Source organism: Canis lupus, chromosome 36, assembly GCF_048164855.1.
Source record: "Canis lupus baileyi chromosome 36, mCanLup2.hap1, whole genome shotgun sequence".
In the NCBI taxonomy this organism is placed as follows: Eukaryota; Metazoa; Chordata; class Mammalia; order Carnivora; family Canidae; genus Canis; species Canis lupus.
In genome coordinates, this window is record NC_132873.1 from 30,614,880 (window position 1) to 30,627,447 (window position 12,568).

The 12,568-nt window shown below is 44.1% G+C and overlaps 1 long non-coding RNA gene across 1 annotated transcript; it reads left to right on the forward strand.

The window, feature by feature from the left end:
- Positions 1-760: 760 nt before the first annotated feature.
- On the forward strand, positions 761-10,514 carry LOC140625829 (uncharacterized). The gene is made up of 3 exons (XR_012025127.1): positions 761-898; positions 3,775-3,851; positions 7,933-10,514. It is a non-coding gene; the product is annotated as an uncharacterized lncRNA (long non-coding RNA).
- The last annotated feature ends 2,054 nt before the right edge of the window (positions 10,515-12,568 follow it).

Below are 12,568 nucleotides of genomic sequence, written 5' to 3' on the forward strand. Positions count from 1 at the left end.
CCTGAATCATAGAAACCTAGGACAATATCTGGTGTGCAAAAAATTGTCAATAAATATGTGTTGAATGAATGAATCAGTTAATTAATAACTTCTTTCGGCACATAAAAATAGGTCATCCTTCAGGGCTCTCCCTCTGGGCAATTCTCCCAAGTCAAGCATTCTTAAGAATCCTTATTATAAGGATTAGACTCAGCCATATTATATTTCATATTATTCCTTTTCTATCATTTATTTACTAGTGAATAAAATTCAACTATATGCCAAACACAAAGCTAATAGAAGTAAAAGTACAGCAAGATACAGAGAGTAAAAAAGATCCAAAAGGGAGTAGGAAACTATTCTTTAATGTTTTGGAACAAGTATTTACTAGTTTGAGTATCGGTTGTGCTGGGATATCTTTCTGAGATTTGGAAGATGACGGCCGTGTCTACTGGTGGGTCTGCCCAGTTTTTTGCTGTGTGTCATGACGTCTGGACTATGATGCTTTTTCAGTCTGCACACGCCCTGTAGCATTGGAGAGGCTGCTGAGAGCCCATTTTTGTTGTGAGGACACCAACCCTTTTAGGAAATCATCGTCACTTTGGTTACTGTCTTGGCCTTGGCTGTCGTCTCTTGCATATTTTTGGTTCTGCTGAACCCCTAGTCTAAAAATGTCAGGAATGTGAGTGTATTTCTGTGAAGCCAATCGTTTCCTCGTGCCAGAGGCAGTGTAAGTTTATAATTCAAGAAAGAGTAGAAGATGGCCAGTACTAGTGGTGGATTCAACTCCACACTGGCCTTACTCTGTAGCTGCTATCGCATTCCTTCATTAGGTAATCCCGAGCAGGAGATGGCATGGATGCGTCACATGACTGTGATTCAGCGTCTTCATGGAGCGTGCACCACTGCACTATTGAAAGTAAGTGAACGGCCAGGGTGGCCACGATGGGTAGGAGAGTTCAGGGCATACGTACTTCACTAAAAATGACCATATGCCCATAATGTGAGCACTGCCGGGAATTCCAGGATTTGGTTGTTATTTGTACACTGTTCTCTCCTTCCCAGAGATATACCAGAACCCCAGTGCTAACCTGGTACTAGGGAGTTAGCAGATGGCAGATATGAGAAATATCTAGAGTCACACGTTGAGCCAAGATTTTATTTATTTTAATTACTAAATCTTCTGCACACAGGAAATCAGCACAGTTTGCTTCTGATATATGCAGCCTCGTGCTTTCAGCACAGCGCTAATGTCTTGTTATATTAAGAATATTTACTGAGAAGAAGTGGGCTCTCTTGGGCTTCCATAAACATTGTGGGTTTTTGTAGGTCGAACAAAATCCGCAGCAGCAAAGTCCTGCAAATTCCTGGGCAGAAATCTAAGGCACCGCTCGAACTGCTTACTCTTTTTTCCTTGGCAGATGGTGTTTCCGTTCAACCACACGCTGACCCTGCCCAGGCCTCTGCTTTAAATGCTGCTTTATTAAAAATCTTGATTTAAACCTGCTTTAAACAGTTAGGTTTTCTGGGAGGCAAGCGAAGGGACTATCACGTGAAAACTTTTTAAAAGCATTTTCCAGAATCACCAGTTAATACTCGGCAACCCAGGAAAGGCCAGGATCCCTAAAGTCCGCAGCGGCGGAGCCAGTCCCCATGCCCACTGCGCCCTCCAGATAACGCTCCGGGCCAGGAGCCCGTGGCCCAGCCCCTGTGAGTGGGGGCTTGCCCCGGCCTGGGGAGCGGCCACCTCGGGCTGCTGGTGGCACCTGCTGGGGCCTGGCTGACAGCACGGCCTGTGGGGCGCACCCCACTGGCCCAGGCCCAGGGCGCACCCCACCCCCCACTCCCCAGGACAAGCCACGGCCTGCTTGTGGTCCTTGCTGTCCTTGCTTCTGTACGTGGCCCGGTGTCTGTTGTGGTGACATCTCCAGGGGGAGAGCCCTGCTCTCAGTTTGGCCCTGGAGCCGCTGCCACAAATCTTCTCTTTCTTCCTTCTGGGGCACTCATGCCAGAAAGGCTCAGGATAAAAGGTGTTTTCCCTCTTTGCTCAAGGAATGGGAATGTGGAAGAGAGGAAGCACTGAGGGAGGCCCTAAGTGCTGTAGGCCCAGAGTTGCTTACAGTGGCAGGAAGCTCCGAGGGGGTGCTCCAGGGTGAGGGTGCTCCAGGGTAGGGGTGCTCCACAGTAGGGGCGCTCCAGGGTGGGGGCGCTCCAGGGTGGGGGCGCTCAGGGTAGGGGTGCTCCAGGGTGGGGGCGCTCCAGGGTAGGGACCGTCTGGGATAGGGACCCTCCAGGGTAAGGGCTCTCCAGGGTAGGGGCGCTCCAGGGTAGGGGCGCTTCAGGGCTGGAGCGCTCCAGGGCAGGGGTGCTCCAGGGTAGGGGCGCTCCAGGGCAGGGACCCTCCAGGGTAGGGGTGCTCCAGTGTAGGGGCGCTCCAGGGCAGGGACCCTCCAGGGTAGGGGTGCTCCAGGGTAGGGGCACTCCAGGGCAGGGACCCTCCAGGGTAGGGGTGCTCCAGGGTAGGGGCACTCCAGGGCAGGGACCCTCCAGGGTAGGGGCGCCCCAGGGTTGAGGGGGAAGAGGAGGACTAGTCCAGGGGCAGAACATGGAGAGAGAAGGAAGAGCTGCAAGCTCACCCAAGCCTCTGGGTGTCCTGGAGGAGACTTTCCCTGTGAGGACACGGCACCTGCACGGGGGGCGGCTACGAGGGGGCAGGGCTCAAAGGCTGGGTGTCAGGGGGAAGGAGGGTTGAGGGACAACCGGGAAGGCCATCAGCGGCCTTGCAGTGGTTGCAGGACACGGGGACTCAGCACAGTGCTCAGGCGGGAGGGGACCCATATCCCGGGCTACAAAGGAGGCCCTGACCCGACCAGGGTCTGCACCAAGGTCAGTATTTAGAATGAAAGGGGAATCACAACCAGCGACCGTGATTTATGTTCGCTGTGACATGAACACAGGAGGAAAGCTTCAGGCTTCAGGCCCCATCAGCCTCGTGGCAAATCCCACTCTGGCCACAAGGATATAAGTGCCCTGAAGCGAGCGCCGGATTGTATGGCCGGGGGTGTCCCAGGGGGGTTACGGGGGACACAACGCATCCTCCACATGACAGCTTCGAGACGTTCACATGTGCTCGGGGCAGCTCCAACTGCGGATATTTTTAAATAAAATTTAAATAAGACCATGCATATGGAGGTGTTTTAAAAACTTGTAAAGTTCTCCTGCAATGCTAGGTATTTATTTTCTTTACTTTCTGAAAAATCCATTATATCTCAGCCATTCATCAAATTGATCTAGGACTTCAATGAGCCTGTTTATTTTCAACCCACACAAGCTCCTTAGAATTTTGTTTTACAGTTACTATGAAGTATTATCTCTCATTTTTCCTAAAATATTGTTCTCTCAGCTACCATGATTCCTTTTTGAGAAAACAATATTGTTTCAGTCCCCATTTAAGAATGGTTTACGAGGGCAGCCCGGGGGTGCTGAGTGGTTTAGCGGTGGCCTTCGGCCCAGGGCATGACCCCAGGGTCCCAGGTTCGAGTCCCGCGTCGGGCTCCTGCATGGAGCCTGCTTCTCCCTTCGCCTGAGTCTCTGCCTCTCTCTCTCTCTCTCTCTGGGTCTCTCATGAATAAATAAATAAAATCTTTTAAAAAATGGTTTACACTTTCATCATCTCTCCAGACTAAAGTTCTAATCTTTGCTTTCATCTTCTTTCATTAAGTCCTTAATTCCTTTGTTAATTTACCATTCTCACTTTTGTGCTTTCTCAAGACTAATTGTTGTATTTTTTTCAAGGTTTCTGGCCAGAACGGGAATGAATATGGAATGGAAAGAAGAGTTTATAAGTCACTTGTGTGTGTGCGTGTGCGCAGGTGGGTGTGTACTTTCCAATCCTTTTGCTACATAAGCGTCTCATTTGGCTAATTGTTGGCAATGATGGGCTGACTTGTTTTCAGTTTGGTTTCTCCTATAGGGTTCCCTTCGGTACTAGTTAGTTGTGATCTGGGAGAAATTTGATCAGGGTAACCCAGGATGCAGATGAAGTCTGGGGCGGTGAGCGAGGGCACTCCAAGCACCAGGGACAGTGGATGGGGAAAACAGATGGAAATTAAGAAGCGGGGTGCGACCGATGGAGGCACCTGAGAGACCACGGGTCACGGACTGGGGAGCACCGGGTGCCTGAGAAGATAAGAGGTTCTGATCCTGGACGACAAGCAGGAAGTTAGGGCACCCGGCTGGTACAATGGAGGTGGAGCTGGACCTTGTAATTAGACCAAAGGTTTTCATTTCATGAGTGGCCAGTGTGGAACGGAGGCAGAGATCAAATAGACCAAGTAATCAAATAGAACTTGTGTGGGAGAGATTAGAGAAGTAGTTCCCAGCCCTGTCTTCATACGACGATCACCTCAACACTTTAAAAAAAAAAAAAGATTTTATTTTGTCTTTGAGAGAGGGAGTGTGAGCTGGGGGGAGAGGGAGAAGTGGAGAGGATCTGAATCCGGCTCCACGCTGAGTGCAGAGTCCCAGCTGGGGCACGAGGGCCCGTCGTGCGACCACGACCCGAGCTGAAGCCCAAAGTAGGCTGCTTACTGGACTGAGGCACCCGGGCACCCCGACTTTGATAGTTTTAAAGCATGCCAATGCCCTGGGGCCATAAACCAATTGAATTAAAATCTGCAAGTAGACCTAGGCATTGGCAAGTTTTGAAAAATTATCAAATGGTTCAGGCATGCATTCAGAATTGAGAACTATGGCCTAGAGCCCTGGTTCTAAACTGGAGAAGTTTTTATAATCCTGCTGGTGCAGGTGGTCTTACTCCTTACCAATTAAGTTAGACATTTGGGAGTGAGATCCAGGCATCAAAATGATCATCAAAATGATCCAGGCATGAAAATCCCCTGGGTGGTTCCAATGCACAACTAAATTTAGGAACTGTTGGGTTAGAGGGATCGTGTCCTGTGACCTGCTGTGCATTAGGGATACAGTGAAATTTTGTTGTGTGGTAGGCCCAGTGTATTAAAATCACACTTGCAGCCTTGAAGTTTCAGGCAAAGAAAAGAATCCAGATGCTGCAGTTTGTCTTTGTTCTGAAGCTTCAGTACACCCTTCTACTTTATTGGGTTTTTTTTAAGATTTTATTTATTTATTCATGAGAGACACACAGAGAGAGAGAGAGAGAGGCAGAGACACAGGCAGAAGGAGAAGCGGGCTCCATGCAGGGAGCCCGACACGGGACTCGATTCCGGGACCCCAGGATCACGCCCTGGGCTAAAGGCAGGTGCTCAACCGCTGAGCCACCCAGGCATCCCCCACCCTTCTACTTTAATGGAATTAGAATAGCAAAATTTTGAAAACTAGAAGAGACCTCCGGGAAGGAGTAATGCAGCACTTCCTCTTGTACATGAGAAATAAGAGACCCAGAAAGGAAAGTAAAATTGTTTGTGATCACTTGGGCGATCACTTAATGACAGAGAGGTGTCCTCTGACTTAAATATTTTTCAATCTTCTTCCACAATGCTGGCCACTTAGCTCCGAAGTGCTAAATGCTGGAAGGGATAGGATTTAATTTATAAAATCTAGAAAGTGGAGGAACAGGATTGATGTGAACCTGTCCACAAAACTCTAGAAAATGAGGAGTAAAAGCTATTCTTGAAGCATAAAAAAAAATATTTTTAAACAAGTTAGATTTAAAAAACCTAATCCCCAATATGGCATTTGTAACGTTACTGGCTATGAGACTGCTTCAAGCCATAGAGACAGTCACGGGATAGCCATCCGTTTGTTTAGGGAGACTAGAACCTGGGGGGACTTTAGACCTGGAAGCCCAAATACTTGGGTTTCCTAAGGTCATCTGCTAACTGTAAAAGAAAGTTGAGCAGTCAGTACCTAGACCCTCAATCATGAGGCTTTCGTATCTTCTGAGTTGGGTAGTCCAATTCCTGAACTAATCCAACTTTGCAGAAATCAGAGCAAAAGCAGATCTCTGGGGGATAAAGATAACTGCATCTGATTATATTCTGTTTGCTAAATGTGCACCCTCCCTTGTGCATATGTGGACTTAAATCTCAGTATACAATCTTTGCAAAAAACATAGCGGCCATCCCCACTCTCCCCTCAAGTGATATCTTTTGGTTGGTGCTTCGTGTGCAGCTTTCCTGGCCAGGATCTTTGCCAGTGGCCATGGCTGGAACATGCTGATCAAGCCTAAAAGGGACTTGAAGGAGGCAAAATGAGTACATTAGGTCACAGAATTGGGATTCAGAAAGGTCTCTGTGCACGGCAGTGAATGGCCAGAATCTAAGATACGATTTGGTGGGAAGAGAAGACCGCAAGCGCCTGTACTTGGACCCAGAACTCGGTACAGGAGCGGGGAGTACTCTCCCTTACAACACATGAAGGGTCGTTATTGAGGAGGGTGCCTAAGCTTAAGGCCCACAGATCATCATGCTCTTTAGGGGCTTGGTCATGCCCCAGAAATTGCCTGTCGCCTTCATTAAATGCTCGAAATAGGAAAACCCAGATTAGACCTAAAGGTTTTAATGGGAAAAAAAATAAAAGGAAGCTACAAATAGATTTTATCTCCATATGAGAAAGAAATTTCTCAGTTAAAGCCATCCAAAGATGGGATGAGCTATCCTGGGAGGCTTCAACTTTCCGAAACATTTGGCAAGGATAGCATGGAAGGGATTGAAGCAACAGATGGATGGTTGAAATGGGTCATTATGTCTCTTCAAAACAAACAACCGTGTGCATGGGGAGAATCCCTGAATGCAAGTCACCTGGAGGCTGGTGGGGCAGGAGACCTCGGCGCCTGGGGGGCTCACGGGTTGAGCATCTGCCTTCGGCTCCAGGCGTGACTTTAAAGAAAAAGTCTTTGGGCTTTCTTTAAAGAAAGAAAATAAAATGTGAGGGTATAGTAGCTCTGAGCATGGACTGTGAAGTTAGGCTGATCAAATCTCACTTCTGCCTCCATATTTACTAGTCATTTACTATGACTTTGGAGAAGTTATATAGCCACTCTGTGTTTCTTTCTTTTTAAAAAATATTTTATTTATTTATTCATGAGAGACACAGAGTGTGTGAGGCGGAGACCCAGGCAGAGGGAGAAGCAGGCCCCATGCAGGGAGCCTGACACGGGACTCGAACCCAGGACCCCGGGGTCACACCCTGGGCCGAAGGCAGATGCTTAATCGCTGAGCCCCCCACTGCATCCCCACTCTGTTTCTTTTCCTATCTAAAAATTAAAATAACAACGGTACCTCTGTGTAGGTTGGAGAATCAAATAAATACAAAAGTAAAAACAAAAACAAAAACAAAAAAAAACAAATAAATACAAAAGTCCTGTAAAGAATTTAAAATGGTGATAAAAAATGTTAGCTACGTTATTATTGTTATTTCTAGTTACTGAAGATACTTGAATTTTTTATAAACTGTCATTTATTTACTTATTTATTTATTTTTTAAACTGTCATTTATTCGCCGTGTGATGTAGGGGAAATTCCTTACTTCTCTGGCTTCAGGTTTTGCACCTGTAAAATAGTGACCACATTTCTATTATAGACAAAGACAGGATCTCTTGTTCTATTGTCCTTAAGAGTTGAAGGAGTCAAAGTACCTGAAAGGCCTACTAAGGTAGCAGAGCACAATAATTTTACAAATTTATGTTTGTCTCAGAACATTAATTCTTGATTTGGAAGCAATGCTTTAGATTAGGTTTTGAAATCACCGGCAAAGTGTACTCGTCTAGTCGGTCATCAACCCTTGTTAGAGCCTCACCTGTGTGTCGAGCCGGCGTCTCCAGAGCTCAACCCAGAACTTTAAATAAGGAATGTCCGACAGATTTTTTTTTGGGGTGGGGGAGGATCTGTACCTTTTTTTTATATATATAAATTTATTTTTTATTGGTGTTCAATTTGTCAACATATGGAATAACACTTTTTAAACACTTCACAGCACTTCCTGACCCGGCTCCCAGCCGCAGCTGGCGTTCCCAGGCCCGGGGAGGAACTCGGCCTCCACAGCAGTCGGAATCCTCGAGGCTCCCTAACACCACTGACTCTTCACATCTGGAATGTTTTTGCAAAGGGAGTGCCTGTTGCAAAATTGGCCAGGGAGGTTCACCAAGCTTTATAGTCTATTTATAAAGCGGTTTTTTTTGTCTTAAAGCGAGGCCTGGTATATATGTATTTATGTGTAAGAATGCCTAATCTTTAATTAATAATTGATGAAGCCTCATATGAAAGGTAATGGGGTTTTGTTTTTAAATTTAGCTTCAAATGCTAAATTAGCAGTGGAGTAAACATGCATCAGGATAGTCTCATTATTTTAGATTCTACTACTCTGAGGTTTGTGTTAATTGACTGGACCAATGTGTACCTCCACTCAATCAGTCATCTTCTTTATAGCAGAAATTAATAGCATTCCCAAACATTTGAGGTTTTAAAAGAACAGCTCTTAAGCTCTGTAAGTACTTTATAAGCAACTACTGAAATGCTCATTATAAATTACTCTTATCTGTTCATCACATCTTTTCTTGAGAGGAATTAGAGTCTCAAGAAGCTGACAAAACCAACTTTCAACTCCGAGTTCTTAGCATTCTTTGAAAAAATGATTTTATCAGGTTTTTATCTTCAGCCCAGTCTTCTGGTTTTTGCCTTTTTTTTTTTTTAATCTCCTTCCTCACTAGCCATGTTCTGCTTGGCTGCTCTTTTAATTTATTACCCATGCAGAGTATATGACAGCTAGTTTACACTGATTTGCAGATGTCAGATTTTCCTCAGGCAGTTTAGGTTCTTTTGGAGTGTCACAGAGATCTGCTTTCTATTTCCTGGGTTAAAAGTAAAATCATCAAGAAGGAAATAGCCCCTTTTATGACTTTCCTTCATTACTAGGAAACCTCTCTGGGACCCCTCCTGGTCACACCAGGGGCTATGCAAGGAAGAACTTCATCATCCTGAACCCCATCCCCTCTCTCCGCCCACAAGCTCCCTGAACCTCTGCTTCCTCCAGTGTCTATACCATTCCTCCTCAGAAGGGCTCCACAGTTTTAAATTTTGCTCTTTGAACTTTTTCTTTCCCAAAGTGAACAAACTGTTTTGAGACTATTCCTCATCTTGTATTCAAGAACAAGGAGCTATGACTTCAGTCAAACTCTTAGATACAAACTTTTCTCAATGGAGAAGCAATTTGAACCTGGGATTAAAGTCCAGTCTTTGGAAAACTATAAATTCAGGAAGAATGATTCCCTCCCCTTCTCTTGCTCCCCTGGACATCTGGCCATATGGACTCTAGTGTTCCCCGAGAGCTGTCGGCCACAGCAGATCACATCCCCAGCCTTCCTGTGTGCTGGGGGGCTGCCCTGGCCTCCCCTACCTCCCATCCCAGCTCCACATGTGGGAGATCTTCAAGGCCTTTTCCTTTATGACTCAGCCCAGCCTGCCTTCCCCTGGAACAGTCCTGTATGCGGACTTCACCATGCTGTCTAGGTGCTCCACTCACCACCACCTCCTTCATATTCTTACAGGTGAGATAGAGGAGGAGGAGATGGACAGAATCACCGAGGTGCCTGCGAACTGCTCTGTGCTGAGGAGCTCCATGTGCTCGCTGTCCCCTTTCCGGAGGCACAGCTGGGGTCCTGGGAAGAACGTGGCCAGTGATGCTGAAATGAACCAGCGCAGTTCATTGCGAGTTCTTGGGGATGTTGTCAGGAGACCTCCCATTCATAGGAGAAGTATGAGCTGGTGTCCCTTTGGTGTGCAATACTCTGCTGCCCCGAGTGCTGACTTTAATTACAGAAGTTTCATCCTAGAAGGCTTGACAGGAGGAGCTGGTGGTCGGAAACAAGCCATCTTCATCCCTAGATATAAACTCCATAAACACCAAAGAACTCAGACACCCTTTCAATGGTGAAGAAAGGGGTGACTCTTTGGTGTCACTTTCAGAAGAGGATCTGGAATCAGGCCAGAGAGAACATAGGATGCTTGATCAGCAGGCATGACACAGATCTAAACAACAGGGATTCAATTACTGTACATCAGCCATTTCTTCTCCATTAACGAAATCCATCTCATTAATGACAATCAGCCATCCAGTGTTGGACCATTCTCGGCCTTTCCACAGCACCAGTGCCAATCTGACTGAGAGCATAACAGAAGAGACCTATAGTTTCCTGCCACAAAGCCCCTCTAAGAAAGATTTTGAAGGGAAGAGTGGAACAAAAGTCAGTCGTACATTCAGCTATATCAAGAATAAAATGTCCAGCAGTAAGAAGAGCAGAGAAAAGGAAAAAAAGAGAAATGTTGCTTCATGCAGGGGCACTTGTCTGGCTCAGTTGGTGGAGCACTTGACTCTTGATCTTGAGGTTGTTGAATTTAGGCCCCTGTTCGGTGTAGAGATATCCTATAAATAAAATCTTTTTTAAAAATTTTATTTATTTTATTTGAGAGAGAAAGAGAGAGGGTGGCCAACTCCTTGCTGAGTGCAGAGCCCAACTTGGAGCTCAGTCTCAAGACCCTCAGATGGTGACCTGAGCCCAAACCAAGAGTTGGACACTTAACTGACTGAGCCATCCCGGTGCCCCACAAAAAAAAAAAAAAAAAAAAAAAAAAAAAAAAAAAAAAAAAAAAAATCTTAGGATAAATATAAATAAATAAATAAATAAATAAATAAATAAAGCCATCTTGCTTCCTGCAGAATCTGTTTACCTGATTGATTTATCCTTCACCCCCACGTGAGCTCCTCTGGAGTAGACAACATTTCTGGAGTACTGCATCTAGCACAGTGCATGCCTAGACATAACATGTCCTCAATATAAATCTGTAGCATAAGTAAGTTTGTGGCATAACTGAATTATAAGCATCGACCATTCTATAAAAAATAAACAGAATTAGTGAATTTCTAGAAATTATAAATTTAGAGAGGTCATTGTTAGGCAATGGCATTGAAATAAAAGGGAAAGTTAAGATTATTTCAAGTAAGGGCAACATACAGTAAAATTCTATTTAACAATTATATATGTCAATAAATAGACATTTAGAAATTTTTAAAAGATTTTATTTATGTATTTGTGAAAGACACACACAGAGAGAGAGAGAGGCAGAGACACAGGCAGAGGGGGAAGCAGGCTCCATGCTGGAGCCCGATGCAGAACTCGATCCCGGGACCCCAGGTCATGCCCTGGGCCAAGGGCAGGCGCCAAACTGCTGAGCGACCCAGGGATCCCCCACGTTTAGAATTAATACAAAACACAAATAGTAAAAAAATTGTTTAAGCAGTTGTGGGTTTTTTTTTTGTCTTAAATAGACAAAATATCTCATAGTAGGCTTTAAAAATGCTGCCTAGTAGAGATTTTTCTTCCTTCTCACTTAGCTGTGTGACAGGAACTGTCATGGCTTTTGAAAACAGTTCCGTTTGAAAGATTACCTCTGGTTTGAAGCAAAAGAAAGGATTCTGACACTGGTGAACTAAATTTTTATTTTCAGAAAAGTCATAGGAATAAAATTAATTAATCTTTAAAGATAAAGGTAAAATAAATATGAAATTACAGTTGACCCTTGAACATTGTGGGGGTGAGGGGCCCTGACACCTGCACAGTCAAAAATCTGCATATAACTTTTGTTGTATAACTGTATAAAACTTAACTACTAATACCCTACTGCTGACCAGAAGCCTTACCAACTACAGAGCCAATTAACACACATTTTGATGGTCATATGTATGATATACACTCTATATTTTTACTGTATTTCTACAATAAAGTAAGCTACAGAAAAGAAAATTATAAGAAAGAGAAAAAGCATTTACAGTATTATACTGTATTTACTGAAAAAAAATCACATGTAAGTGGACCCATGCAATTCAAACCTGTGTTGTTTCAAGAGTCAGGTATATAGTAAAACACTAAGTAATTAGGACCAAGACTGATTAGAATTACTGGACTTCTTGAATCAATACAATATTTAATCATTATGTTGCATACCTGAAACTAATATAAAATTTTTACTTTGATAATAAAAATTTAAAAATAAAAATTTTTAAATATTTAAATAGGAATATGATTGTATTGCTTTCAAAGAGAGACAGGACCTGGATCTAGGTTAATGTGTGTCCTGTATTAAGGAATATAGAAGGGTGATCGGCAACTCTGTGAGTTAGGCAATGTTGCACTGAATCACCTCACTGTAGAAATGTTTCCATTGGCATATTCACTCCAAACTTGAATTCAGCTTACACATTCAAGTAGAAAATGCCCTTGAAATTGTGTTTAGTCCATTAATTTACTTCAAAAATATGAAAACAAAAAAAATTAAATTTAGCGCATTTCTGAATTACCCAAATTGCCAGAGAAAAGATCAAATGAATGAGAAATTGGTCGTTTTAAAAGTTAAACGTGTATGAGCAGAGGTGGGGAGAGAATACTTGGCAACATAACTTTCCATTTCATTCACAAATGTAAGTTTATTTAAAATGATTTTTAACCCATATGTATATAAAGAGAGAGAAATGCTAGAATATGGAATTTTCATTCCAGAAGAAAAATTTCAAAATTATAAGTTCTGATTAGTTCTGAGTCAAGTCACAAAGTACTTCC